This window comes from Odocoileus virginianus, chromosome 4 (genome assembly GCF_023699985.2).
Source record: "Odocoileus virginianus isolate 20LAN1187 ecotype Illinois chromosome 4, Ovbor_1.2, whole genome shotgun sequence".
NCBI lineage: Eukaryota > Metazoa > Chordata > Mammalia > Artiodactyla > Cervidae > Odocoileus > Odocoileus virginianus.
The window spans coordinates 17,885,488-17,899,436 of record NC_069677.1 but is presented as its reverse complement, the minus strand read 5'-3'; positions in this window follow the sequence as shown (position 1 = coordinate 17,899,436).

Below are 13,949 nucleotides of genomic sequence, written 5' to 3'. Positions count from 1 at the left end.
CAATAAAAAATTGTTTAAAAAAGATTAAAAGGCACATGCATTTGACTAGTTCTGGAGACACAAATTCATATTCTGCAACTCTCCTTGGTATATAGTACCCTACAGTAAATACACTTCTTATTGTTTTTGCCATCTACCATATCAACCTGCAACTCTGTAATTTGTACATGCCACTAACTCTTGAATGAAGCAGTTTTTTTCCTCTCATTTCAGTGATTTTTCTATTTCAAAACAGCTCAGATATTACCTCCTGTGCAAAATTCCTAAAAATTAAGGAGTTATACCACTCTTAGTGCTGTCAGAGCACTCTGGAGGTGTGTCTATTATAAAATTCTTTTATACTTTTTGTTTTGCATTTACACCTGTGTCCTCCATAGACTATGAGTTCCTCTGGGGCTTATATTCTATCTATAATGCCAGACTCTTCCATTAGACCTAACACAAAGTTAGTACTCAGTAACTACTTATAAGTAATAAATTGGTTAGCTTTAATAGCAGAAATTATTTATCATCTTTATGTGCAAGGCATCTTACCAAGTACTAATAGAAAACAATGCCAAATTTTGGGAAAACTTTCATTAGGGGGACAAGGGAGACGAACATGGAAAGAATAATCAGAACCTGATGTGTGCCTTAAAATATGACAATTTCCATGGACAGAGAGGGAATGAGGAGTGGAGTGGCAGAGACAAGGCCATTCCGAAATGAGCAAGCAGCAGGTTACCACAGGAAACTTTCCTAAAGTGAATTAAAGATAAACTCTATTAAATGTAAATAAAGCTGAATGCCTTAAAAGAAACAATGCATAAAGGATTGAAGTAGATTAAAATTAGAGACTACCCTCTGAGAGCCCAAATGTGCTTAGTGTAGTTCGAAATTAACCTAATGTACACAAATTGAAATACATGTCAAGGAAAAGAGAATAGCATTTGGCTGGTACACTTTTTGCCTCTCTCATTTAAAACAGCAAGTAGCTGGGCATACAGTCACCCTGGAGCATGAATTTGTGTTATTAATTGTACCCATAATTTGGAGTTATGATTAGAGCTTAAATTGAATGTCTGCAGTGGAATTATGATGCACACTTGACCCCATGTTTTAAGCACTCTGTAGGGTGGGGACCTCAGTGAAGGGCAGGATGAAGTCTCCCCCTTCCTTTGAACTTCAGAATGGTACAATGAATAACTTTCTGATTTTCTGCAGAAGTATAAATGCTTACTGTGGCCAGGAGGCATCAGAAGATGTAGGTTGCTGACATGTGGAAGTATCAAAAAATAATCAGCACACTGTATATCAGTGACCTAGCAGAGAAACTGCAGAGAAGGTCCCAGAACACACAGAAAGTCCCAGTAGAACTTAAAACATTCTGCATGTGGAAAATATAATGAGGTGGAAAAGCAGGAGTCAGAGAGTGACTTCAGAGAACGGTAGATCTAGAAAAGATCGAGAGATTGGATAAAAACAGCAGCACAGTAAGTGGAGGAGGAGCAAGTAGAAACTGTTCTATTGGGGAGATTTTCCAGAAGCCAGTCTCAACTGCTGCGTTCGGGTACACTTGGGGTATGCCAAAAATTGTTGCCAGTAAAATATCAAACTTATTAAGTTATTTCTTTTGTAAATAAAGTATGTGTGTGTGTGTGTGTGTGTGTGTGTGTGTGTATTTATGCTTAAAATAACATCACACTCAAAGATTTGCCTTCTAGTAGTGTCTTGGTGGGCTTCCCTGGTAGCTCAGCTAGTAAAGAATCCACCTGTAATGCAAGAGACCCCAGTTCAATTCCTGAGTTGGGAAAATCTACTCTAGACAGGAGAGGCTACCCACTCCAGTATTCTTGGGCTTTCCTGGTGGCTCAGATGGTAAAGAATCTGCCTGCAACGTGGGAGATCTGGGTTCAGTTCCTGGATTGGGAAGATCCCCTGGATGAGGGCATGGCAACCCACTCTGGTATTCTTGCCTGGAGAATCACCATGGACAGAGGAGACTGGTGAGCTACAGTCCATGGGGTCGCAAAGAGTTGGACAAGACTAAGCACAGTGCAGGGTATCTGGGATAGAGGAAATGCTGCCAAATTATACCTGGAATACTGCTTTTAACTGTATCTGTGGTTCTCAGCGTGAGGTATCCAGACCAGGAGCACCTCCATCGTTACCCACCAAGGTCCTTGGACTCCTTCATCAGTAGAAATTGATAAGATGCCAGACAAAGAAATCAGGCAAGGCTTTACTGAGACTCTTGCTGCAATGCTGCAGCATAAAGGACAAACAGGTACCCTTGCTCTCTCCAAGAGGTGAGGTGACCTGCTCCCTTAAATGGGGTGAGAGGGTAGGGTGGATTGGTGGGCTGGGCAGGAGGGGTGGCTTAGGTGGTCTGGCCACCCCCTTGGACACACTTTGTGTGGAAATCATGCACTGTACCCTACTTTTGCTCTCAGCACCTCAGAAGCAACAGTTGCATTTTGGTCTTATTGTATCTCATTGTTCAGAATTCACCCCAACTGCTCATACATGCGGTTATTTTTAGTCCCTTGTAGTTTCTTTATACTCTGTTCTTGAAGAGATGTTCATCCAGGTACAAGCAGGACAGTAAAGGGCCCGGGTCCCAGGTCCTAGCCTGCCTTACCGTCACCTGGAAACTTGCTAAAAATGCAGGTTCTCAGGCAGATGTTATGAATCAGAAAATTTAGGAGTGGGGATCAGCAATCTATGCACTAGTAAGCCTTACCGTCACCTGGGAACTTGTTAAAAATGCAAGTTCTCAGGCAGATATTATGAATCAGAAAATTTAGGAGTGGGGATCAGCAACCTATGCACTAGTAAACCTTACCGTCACCTGGGAACTTGTTAAAAATGCAAATTCTCAGGCAGATATTATGAATCAGAAAATTTAGGAGTGGGGATCAGCAACCTATGCACTAGTAAACCTTACCGTCACCTGGGAACTTGTTAAAAATGCAAATTCTCAGGCAGATGTTATGAATCAGAAAATTTAGGAGTGGGGATCAGCAATCTATGCACTAATAAACCTTACCATCACCTGGGAACTTGTTAAAAATGCAAATTCTCAGGCAGATGTTATGAATCAGAAAATTTAGGAGTGGGGATCAGCAATCTATGCACTAGTAAGCCTTACCGTCACCTGGGAACTTGTTAAAAATGCAAATTCTCAGGCAGATGTTATGAATCAGAAAATTTAGGAGTGGGGATCAGCAATCTATGCACTAATAAACCTTACCATCACCTGGGAACTTGTTAAAAATGCAAGTTCTCAGGCAGATATTATGAATCAGAAAATTTAGGAGTGGGGATCAGCAATCTATGCACTAGTAAACCTTACCGTCACCTGGGAACTTGTTAAAAATGCAAATTCTCAGGCAGATATTATGAATCAGAAAATTTAGGACTGGAGATCAGCAATTTATGCACTAATAAACCCTCCTGGTAATCCAGATGCAATAAAATGTTTGAGAACCATTGATTTGTAAGTCTGTAGTCACTACCTAATACAGATGTACATTGACATACCTGTAAAGCAAAGTGTTTTTGAATTCATACCCCACATTTAAACATATAACAATATTAATTTTATTTCTCTGAAGAATTCACTTTTACTTCTTAAAACTCTGGGTAAACCCATGTAGATACCAGCCTCTTTTTGTGTATGTAATTGAAGTTCACTATTCTTTTCTTTGATGAAGTGACCCACTGGAGAACAAGAGGAGGAACATAGCAATCATGATTTTCTTGTACAATTATCTCACTGAACACAAGGGCAATTTGCTATTAATAAACCTAATGGCATTAGAGGCCCAGGTTTTATGAGTGAGCTCCTCAGCTAATTCTAGAGTTCCAGCACTTAGATGTGCAAAGAAAAGCATGATTAATAAAAAGGGTTTTATAATATTTTAAAGAAAAGTTTCTTAAAACTTTCTGATTAGGAAAAAAAAAAGTCTCCAGAAAACCTGAGGCTTACTTCAATTATAAAATCAATTTTTCCCTTTATCCAAGCAACCACATAATAAAGCCAGAGTCTGATGATGAAAATCAAAAACTATTATGACCTAAAAAATTGAGCATGCAAGCATAGCTCTGTTTGTGTGAGCAGTAACACAGGATAGCAAACACATTTACAATTGCATAAAAGTTTCCTGTGGGTACACTGTGCTAAATGAAGTCAGATGCTAAATGAATCTAGTCCCCAAGAGTTCCATATAACTGGAAAACCTACAGTGTATCACTGCAGTTAGAAAACGGTTACTTTAAAATTTGCCTATTGAAACTTTCCTGACTGTGTGCATGTAAATCCCATTAAAGTTCATAGATGTTGCACATACAATCAGTGAGAGACACGCAACCCCCTAATGTTTTCTGTAATGAACTTGGACTCAGCAGGTAGGGGCTAATAATTACACAGCACAGAATCTGTATTAGATTGCTTGCTCAGTTTATGACTATCTGGTAACGGTGTGACACAGTATACACCTTCTGTTTGAAAATGAGGGCAGGAATAATTTTGCAGATTGAAATTCAAACATGGAGTTAAATTTGTAGTCTATTTGTAGTCAGAGGATATGACTAGATAATACTTCCAAAGGAAAAACACAAGATAAGCCAATATTTAAAGATGAGACAAAATTCTAAAAATATAATAGATGTTTTTTAATTACAGTAAAATGTGATAAAATAATATTAATATAGTTAAGGCTATAGGAAAACCACCATATTTTTTTCCTCCGAGTGTTTGATAGAAATTTGGCTTTCTTTATAGAAAAGTTCTGACAATATTGCATTAAAAACTGGCAAGCATTTTACATCTTTCATCTAGAAATTCACTATCAGTAACTTATCCTTAATAAATAATTTAAAATTTTTTTCTAATAAATGGATAAATGTATGCATTATATTGACATTTTGACCATATCTTCTTAATGCAGCCAGATCAGTTTTTATTCTATACTTTTATTGAAGTGTAATAGAGAGAAATGGAAATATAAAGAATATAAAATACACTTAATTTCTTATAAACTGAGCACACGCATATAATCAACACCTATAGTAAGACACACAAGACATACAACATTACAAGTCCCTGAGAAGCTCGCCTCATTGCACAAGATTAACAACTATCTTGACCTACAACACACATAGATTTCCAGTTATTTGTAACATGAGAAAAAAATTAGTATTATTTACTTCTTGAATTCATTTTGTCAGTTATGTAGTGGTACTACATTTTGGCTTTAAATTGCATTTCTTTTGTGACTAAATATTGAACATATTTTCATTTAGCTATCTTCTTTTGTAAATGTCTTTTAAGTCTTTGCTTATCATTTTTTCTATTGACTTGTCTATTATTTTACCATTGTTTTGTTTTATATATTCTAAACCTTATATAAGGCCTTTATCAGACTTATATGTTTTGCAAATCTTTCTCACTCTATTTTTCCCTTTCTCATTATCTTCTAGTTGTCTTTTAGTGAATGCGTGCTTGGTTGCTAAGTTGTCCCCAACTCTTTGCAACCCCATGGGCTGTAGCCAGCCAGTCTTCTCTGTCCATGAGATTTTCCATGCACGAATACTGAAGGAAATAGGTTATCCATTTTCTCCTTCAGGGAATCTTCCTGACCCTAGGATTGAACCCATGTCTACTGCATCATATGCCCTTAATTTTAATTTGTCTAATTCATCTATTTCTGTTTACCAATTTTTGTGTCACATTTATGAAAGCATATCTCAATTTGTTAAAAAATTCACCTACTTTCTTCTAAAATTCTTTTTATATTATGTTTATATCTGTAATTTATCTATAATACGTTAGTATTTATATATGACTTGGAGTAGCCAATTGTTCCAGAACTATTTAGTGACTGAAAATCACCTTTCCTCACTATACTGTAATGCTACTTTGTCATAACTTAGGTGACCATATATATTCTGGGCTTTCTATTTTTTGCCTATTTATCAGTTCTTGTACTAGGAATACACTACTAATATAGCTTTGTAGTAATTATTGATATGCATTAATATAAGTATCCAAAGGTTTTTTTTGTCTTTAAAATTGCTTTTAATATTGCTGTTTGTGTTTCCACATAAACTCATAATCAACTTTTAGTCATCCCACACTAAAAATAACTTTTGGGAGTTTTAGTTTCTGATTGACATTGAATTTTTAATCTATATAGCAATTTGTTGCAAATTGACAGTTTTATACATTGTGCCTTTCAATCCATGAACATAGTATTTCATTATATTTCTTTAGGTTTTCTTTTATTTTTGCTTATAAAAGTTTGTAGTTTTCCAGTAAAAGTTTTACACATCTTTGTTAAATGTACCCCTGAGTATTTTTATGCTATTGAAAATAATATTCATTTTAAAATTTTTATTGCCACTGTATTTCAACATAATTAACTTTAATAGACTTTGTGTTCAACAATCTTTCTACAATTTGCTTATCAAGTTTTAGTTTGTAGAATGTTTATATTTCTCATAAACAAAATGGTATTTTTATGTTATCCTTAAATGACAACAGTTTTCTTTTCTCCTTTTCCATTTGTATGTCTTTTATTTCCTTTTCCAATTGTAATCAGTAGGATCTGTAGTAAATTGTTGAACAGCAGTGCTTATAGCTGGCATTATTGCCTATGGGAAGCTTTTAATAATCCACCATTGATATGACACCTGCTATATATTTTTAATATTCTCTTTATCAGATCAAAAAACTGATCTGTTTCTAACTGTTTTGTTTTTAATTTGTTAAAAAATATTTATCATGATTAAATAAAGTTGACTTCAACTTTACCACATATAGAAGTTTAGAGAATGCGATGTGTCATGGAACTTCTCCTTTGAGAGGTTTCTAGGTGTGTAAAAAATAAAAGCAAAACTAAAGGGAACAAAATGTATGAATTTATGACATTATAAAGTTAAGATGGCATCCAGTCCCATCACTTCATGGCAAATAGATGGAGAAACAGTGGAAATAATGGCAGACTTTGTTTTGGGGGGCTCCAAAATCACTGCAGATGGTGACAGCAGCCATGAAATTAAAAGGTGTTTACTCCTTGAAAGAAAAGTTATGACCAACCTAGACAGCATATTAAAAAGCAGAGACATTACTTTGCCATCAGAGATCTGTCTAGTCAAGGCTATGGTTTTTCCAGTAGTCATGTATGGATGTGAGAGTTGGACTATAAAGAAAGCTGAGTATTGGAGAATTGACGCTTTTGAACTATGGTGTTGGAGACAACTCTTGAGAGTCCCTTGGACTACAAGGAGATCCAACCAGTCCATCCTAAAGGAAATCAGTCCTCAATATTCATTGGAAAGACTGATGTTGAAGCTGAAACTCCAATCCTTTGGTCACCTGATGCAAAGAGCTGACTCATTTGAAAAGACCCTGATGCTGAGAAAGATTGAAGGTGGGAGGAGAAGGGGACAACAGAGGATGAGTTGGTTGGTTGGTATCACCGACTCAATGAACATGAGTTTGAGCAAGCTCTGGGAGCTGGTGATGGACAGGGAAGCCTGGTGTGCTGCAGTCCGTGGGGTCGCAGAGTCAGATATGACTGAGTGACTGAACTGACTGAAAGGTAAGATTGCTAGAGAGTAGTCTAGCAAATTGATGTTCTTATTTATTCCTGTGGAGATAATTTAATTTTGCCAGAGTGTTATTTTTCTAATTTTTTTCTAATTATTATTACTGAAAGAGTTTAGGTATTTTTTTCCTCAATGACCTTCTTTAGGGGGTCTTCCTGATCCAGGTATCAGACGTGGGTCTCTTGTGTCTTCTGCATTGGCAAGCAGATTCTTAACCACTAGCACCACCTGGGAAGTTTTGTGTGTGTGTGTTTTTTTTTTTTCCATAAGTATAGTAAATCTATTTAAAGAAGGTAAGAGAAGATCAATCCATGCAAGACATAAAGTCAGATTTTTAGAGACATGGATACAAACTTTTGCATTATAGACTTTTATTTAAGTTGATTTAAATAAGCAGACAATTTTTGTATCACAGATGTAAACTGAATTAATTGTTGCCCTAAGATTTAAGATTTTGCTCTAGAGTAATTCAAAACCAAGAATTCATCAGCATATAAGCTTACAATGTTGGTTCCTTTTTGCCTGCTTTATAATACATAATTCAAAGCAAATTACTTGAATTTCAATGAAATTCCAATTTGCTGTGACCTTACTCTGGTGATTTTCAAAATTACCTTGGCCTCATGCCAGCCTTAAAGTGCTTATTAAGTGGCAGACTTTCCTGCTCAGTAACACTAAGAGTAAAAAGAATCATTTGTTGATAGATTTTTGATGAAGAAAAAGCTAGATCTTTATCTTGTTTGGATTCTTTTATGTTTTCTAATTTTATAGATGAAGTAACAAGGTAGCAGAGAGACCAAGTGACCTCTGCAAGGTCACAAAACTTGTAAACTTCACTTAATTAATTGAAGTAATAGCACTGAGTTTTTTTGCAAATCTGAGAATCCTGGTATTTCAAGATATAAAACAGTGTGAATGTTTAGTATAATCCCAAACTCAAGACTTGAACTGTAGCTATTTGAAGCAATGCATCCAGTTACTTGTAAACCTACACATATTCAATTAAAATCATGTGGGCGATAGGGCCAAAGGGAAGAAGGAAATGTGCAGAGAAATGATGGATGTTAAATATACTGAAATAAATTTTAGTATCTAAACATCTAATCCTCATTTCTATTCTAACTCAATGACATAATTATAAAATTATCTTCCTAGCTTATAGTCTTCCCTTAATTGGCTTTTGCAGGATACTTATATGTCTGTGCTAACAGAAGAATGAATATTCATTCTATAACAGCCAACATTTTACTTATGTAGATTTCAAAGACAAACTGTCTCAATTGAAAGGAAAAATAAGATCCTTGAAATCTTAATTATTCAGGATCAAAGTGAAGTGTTTGGTGGAGAAGAATGAGACTTGATGGGATATAAAATAATCAGCTGATCAAAATTAGTAAGTATTTGAATATTTTATTGCATATTACAGTGAAACACTTCAATGGGAACCTTTCTGCTATTCTTCCAATTTAAGGAGGGCAAGTTAGTTGAAAACCGAAAACACATTTTCCTACTGAAGTAGTTCCAACATTATGAAACAGGAGCTTGCATTACATAACACTGATTACATACTATAGAAACATTTCAGAACGTCTCACACAACCAGATTATTTTTATGAGTTTCCTCCGTCTACCCTTGCTTTTAAAAAAGTGAATATTGTATGTATAAGAATTAAATATCAATAAAAATAATTAAAAGTAGATGATAAGGTGAATTGGTTAACAACCCAAGTACTCAAAATAAGAATTTAACCAGTTTATATGTTATAAAATGTATGAAAATATCTCAGTAGAATTCTCATGCAAACAATAAATCTAACCCAAGAAGTGCTGCTGCTAAAGTATAAATGGTACAATTCAAAATTCCCATTACGTGTTTCTTTTTAATAGGAAGTAAATCTATGATTCTCCTTTAGCTTGGCAAGAATTGCCAATTAACAAAAATAAAATTGTCCCTAAGAATAGACCTGTTGATCTGTTATAGCTGGCCCAAAATGAAGTGCATTTAGTTTTTCACTGATGCCAACTAAGAAGAAAATGTTTATTCTAATTTCAAACACATTCAAACTGAAAACATTCAGCTAAGTACTAAGAGCCAATCCGATATGGTCAATTTGATTTAAAGGGCTGTCAGATGGAGTCAACCAAGATGACAACAAAGGGGTGTCCTGAATTTTTCTCCTACAAGGATACACTGATTGCATAGCTACACATGGAACAATTTCCTCTGAAATCAATCAAGAGTTTAGTTGAGAAAATCCTACACATAGCAAGAAAGAGAAAATAACCACATTAAACATGTAGGTGATCAGTCCTGGGTGTTCATTGGTAGGACTGATGTTGAAGCTGAAACTCCCAATACTTTGGCCACCTGATGAGAAGAGCTGACTCATTTGAAAAGACCCTGATGCTGGGAAAGATTGAGGGCAGGAAGAGAAGGGGATGACAGAGGATGAGATGGCTGGATGGTGTCACTGACTCAATGGACATGGGTTTGGGTGGACTCCAGGAGTTGGTGATGGACAGGGAGGCCTGGTGTGTTGCAGTTCATGGGGTCGCAAAGAGTCAGACACAAATGAGCAACTGAACTGAACTGAACTGGAACATGTAGGCAAGATCGAACCATGAAGAGATAGAAAATCTGAATAGACCAATTCTAGTAAGGAGATTGAATCAGTAATCAAAAGCCTCCCAATAAACACAGGTCCAGGACCAGATGATTTCACTGGTGTGAAACTGTTAGTCACTCAGTTGTGTCGGACTCTTGCAAACTCATGGACTATAGCTACCAGGCTCTTCTGTCCATGGAATTCTCCAGGCAAGAATACTTGAGTGGGTTGCCATTTCCTTCTGCAGCGGATCTTCCCAACCCAGGGATCGAACCCGGGTCTCCTGCTTTGCAGGCAGATGCTTTACTGCCTGATGAATTCTGTCAAATATTCATAGAACAATTAGTATGACACCTTCTCAAACTCTTTCAAAAAACCGAAGAGAAGGTAATATTTCAAAAGTATTTTATGAAGCAAGCATTACCTTGATACCAATGCCATTAAGGACACTATAAGAAAAGAAAATTACAGATAAATATCCCTAATGAACATAGATGCAAGATTCCTTAAGAAAATATTAGCAAACTGAATTTAACAATATATTAAAAGGATCATATGTCATGATTCAGTGGGATTTATGCCAGTGATGTAATGATGGTTCAATATCCACAAATCAATTAATGTGATGCACCACGTTAGCAAAAAAAAAAAAAATAATAAGTATCATATGATCATCTCAATAGTGCAGAAAATGTATTTGACAAAATTCAGCATCTACTCTTGATTTAAAAAAATTAAAAAAAACTTCTTAAACTAGGTAGAGAGAAAGTATATCCCACAAAGTAAAGGCCATATATGACAAGCCAATACCTGACATAATAACATGGTGAAAAGCTAGACAGTTTTCCTCCCAGATCGGAAGACAAAGTTGCTCACTTTTACCAGTTTTACTTCACATAGTACTAGATATCTTAGCCAGAGAATTTAGGCAAGGAAAAGAAATAAAAGACATTTAAATCAGAAAGAAGTATTGATAGAATTGTCTATGTTTGCAGATGACATAATACATAAGGTGGCTCAGACCTTAAAGACTGTGCCTGCAATGTAAGAGACTTAGGTTTGATCCCTAGGTTGGGTGGATCCACTGGAGAAAGGAATGGATACCCACTCCAGTGTTCTTGCCTGGAGAATCCTGTGAAGAGAGGCACCCGGCAGGCTACAGTCCACATGGTCACAAAGAGTCTGAGGTGACTGAGCAACTAACACTTTCACTTAACTCTGTATATATAGAAATTAAAATAAAATAAAAAAAATAAAAACTCCATCAAAAACTGTTAGAATACACAAATTCAGGATACAAAATTGCAGGACACAAAATCTATATACAAAAATCATTTGCATGTCTATGCATAAATGATGAGCTATCAGGAGATATTCTAAAACAAATTCACCTACTATTTGCAGTTGTATCAAAAAGAATAAAATACTTAGGAATAAATTTAATCAACGAGATGAAATATCTATATACTACTGTAAAATATGGATTAAAGAAAATGAAAAGAACACAAATATGTGAAAAGATATTCCATGCTCATGAACTGAGTACATGCAAAAGAAAATGAAAAGAACACAAATATGTGAAAAGATATTCCATGCTCATGAACTGAGTACATGCAATCAAACACACATCTTGCTAGAAAGTTGTTGCTAGTCACAGGGAACAGATATTTTAGTCAATTATTTTGTGCTTTTCTAAGTATGGGAAGATGCAGGAAATCATAAAAATTTCTTCTGAACATATCTAACTATCTGAGAGACTGTGCTGTAAGTTTTCCCAGAGCACAGAGCACTTCCTTCCTCATTATTGCCCTGAATCGCTCCAAGGTGTCCAGTAGGTCAGAAACTGCAGTGGCTAATAATTCAACTCTGGTAGAATCACGAGGTGAGTGACATTCATAGCTGGCATTTGTCAAAGGGTACAAACTTTCAGTCGTAACATGGATGAGGTCTGAGGGTTTAATATATATGATGCTTACTAGCTTAATAACAGCATATTTCATAGTTGAAATTTGCTAACAGAGTAGAAGCTAAATGTTCTTATATATATGCACAAAAGGTAAACATGTGAGGTGATGTATGTGTTAGTTAACTTGATGGGGAAAATCCTTTCAGAATACATTCTTCTTTGTGTGTTTGTAACAGAAGTTTTATTACAGGGGAAAAGGGCAGAGAAGACTTCTGACACAGACATCAGAAGGGGAGTGAAGAGTGCCCCACTCTCTGGTCTTATCAAGGCCTTATATACTTACACATATATACATACACATTTCATACCACCACACTGTACACTTTAAAAATCCTGCAATCTTATTGATCAAGTATATATCAGTAAAGCTGGGGTAAGCAAAGAAAAGCTGGAGTAATTTAAGTCTTTCTACAGATGTTTACATATGTATGAATTTATAGTAAATGTTGATGGATTTTGCAGCAATTTAATTTTGTAATATGCTGTATCAGCTGTGGTGTGATGGTTCCATACCAATTTTTATGCAGGATATTCTCCTCCACTCATGGGGTTGTAAGAGGCTAATGATACCCAGAGACACCAGCCTGTAGCACTTTGGCTTGGTACAAGATGTAGGCATCCCCCACCCTTGACAAAGTGTCCATACTCTGACATTGTGGAAAACTTGAAATATTCCTTACAGAAAGAGCTGTTACTTACCAATACTTTTAGTATTCAACCTCCACATTGTCACCTGAACATTTTTTCTGGAGTACAAATCTGATTATTGCAGAACAGATCAAATCCAGAGCTGAGTATCAGCTGTATTGTTTTTAGTTCTTGCCTCTTGTGTAGCCACACTGAGTCCTGCATGCTTCTGTGCTTAGTTGCTTCGGTCGTCTGACTCTTTGTGACTCTATGGACTGTAGCTCACCAGGCTCCTCTGTCCATGCGATTCTCCAGGCAAGACTACTGGAATGGGTTGCCATGCCCTTCTCCAGGGGATCTTCCTGATCCAAGATCGAACCCATGTCTCCTGAGTCTCCTGCACTGCGTGCAAATTCTTTACTGCTGAGCTATCAGGGAAGCCCCACAGAAGGTTTACCATCTCCATATTATCTGAAAGAACCATTTTCTCTACAAATACTTTTGCCTTGTTAATGTAAGTTATTACTTTTGGCATTCATTATGAGTGTTATGAAAATGTGTGCATTAGGAATAAACCAAAGCATAGAAGCAAAACTAAAGCAAGCAAAATTAGATTTCTTTTATGAGTAGCAATACTCCTATAGCAAAAAAGAAAAAGTACACCCTTTCTAATTCAGTTTCTACTTATTAACATGATTGATTAATAAATCTTTTGGCTTTAATATTTCAAATAATCTTCATTTTCACTAAAGGACAAAGATGACAAATTTTTCTCAGCAATGAGTTTAGGAATGATAGAAAGTCATGAATCAATTATTTTAGTTTCATCTCTCTTGCTGAGTTGGTCTGTGACCTTCAAATGTTTTTTTCAATGACCTGATTTATCCATTTATAAAACAGATAATTATTTCTTTTACAGTCACTGAATTTTAGATTTTGTTATGTTATGCAAAAAGATGAAAACATCTTTATGGAAAGTATTTTTTTAAGACACTCAATTCAAAGGAAAATTGGGTCCTATGTAAACTTGGGTTCTGTTCTTTTTCTGAGCAACATTAATAACAAGATGTGAACTGATTCCTATCACTGCATTTCCATATTATTCATTCTGCATTTCTTCACTACCTTTTGAAAATGACTGTGCTCAACAGCTTATC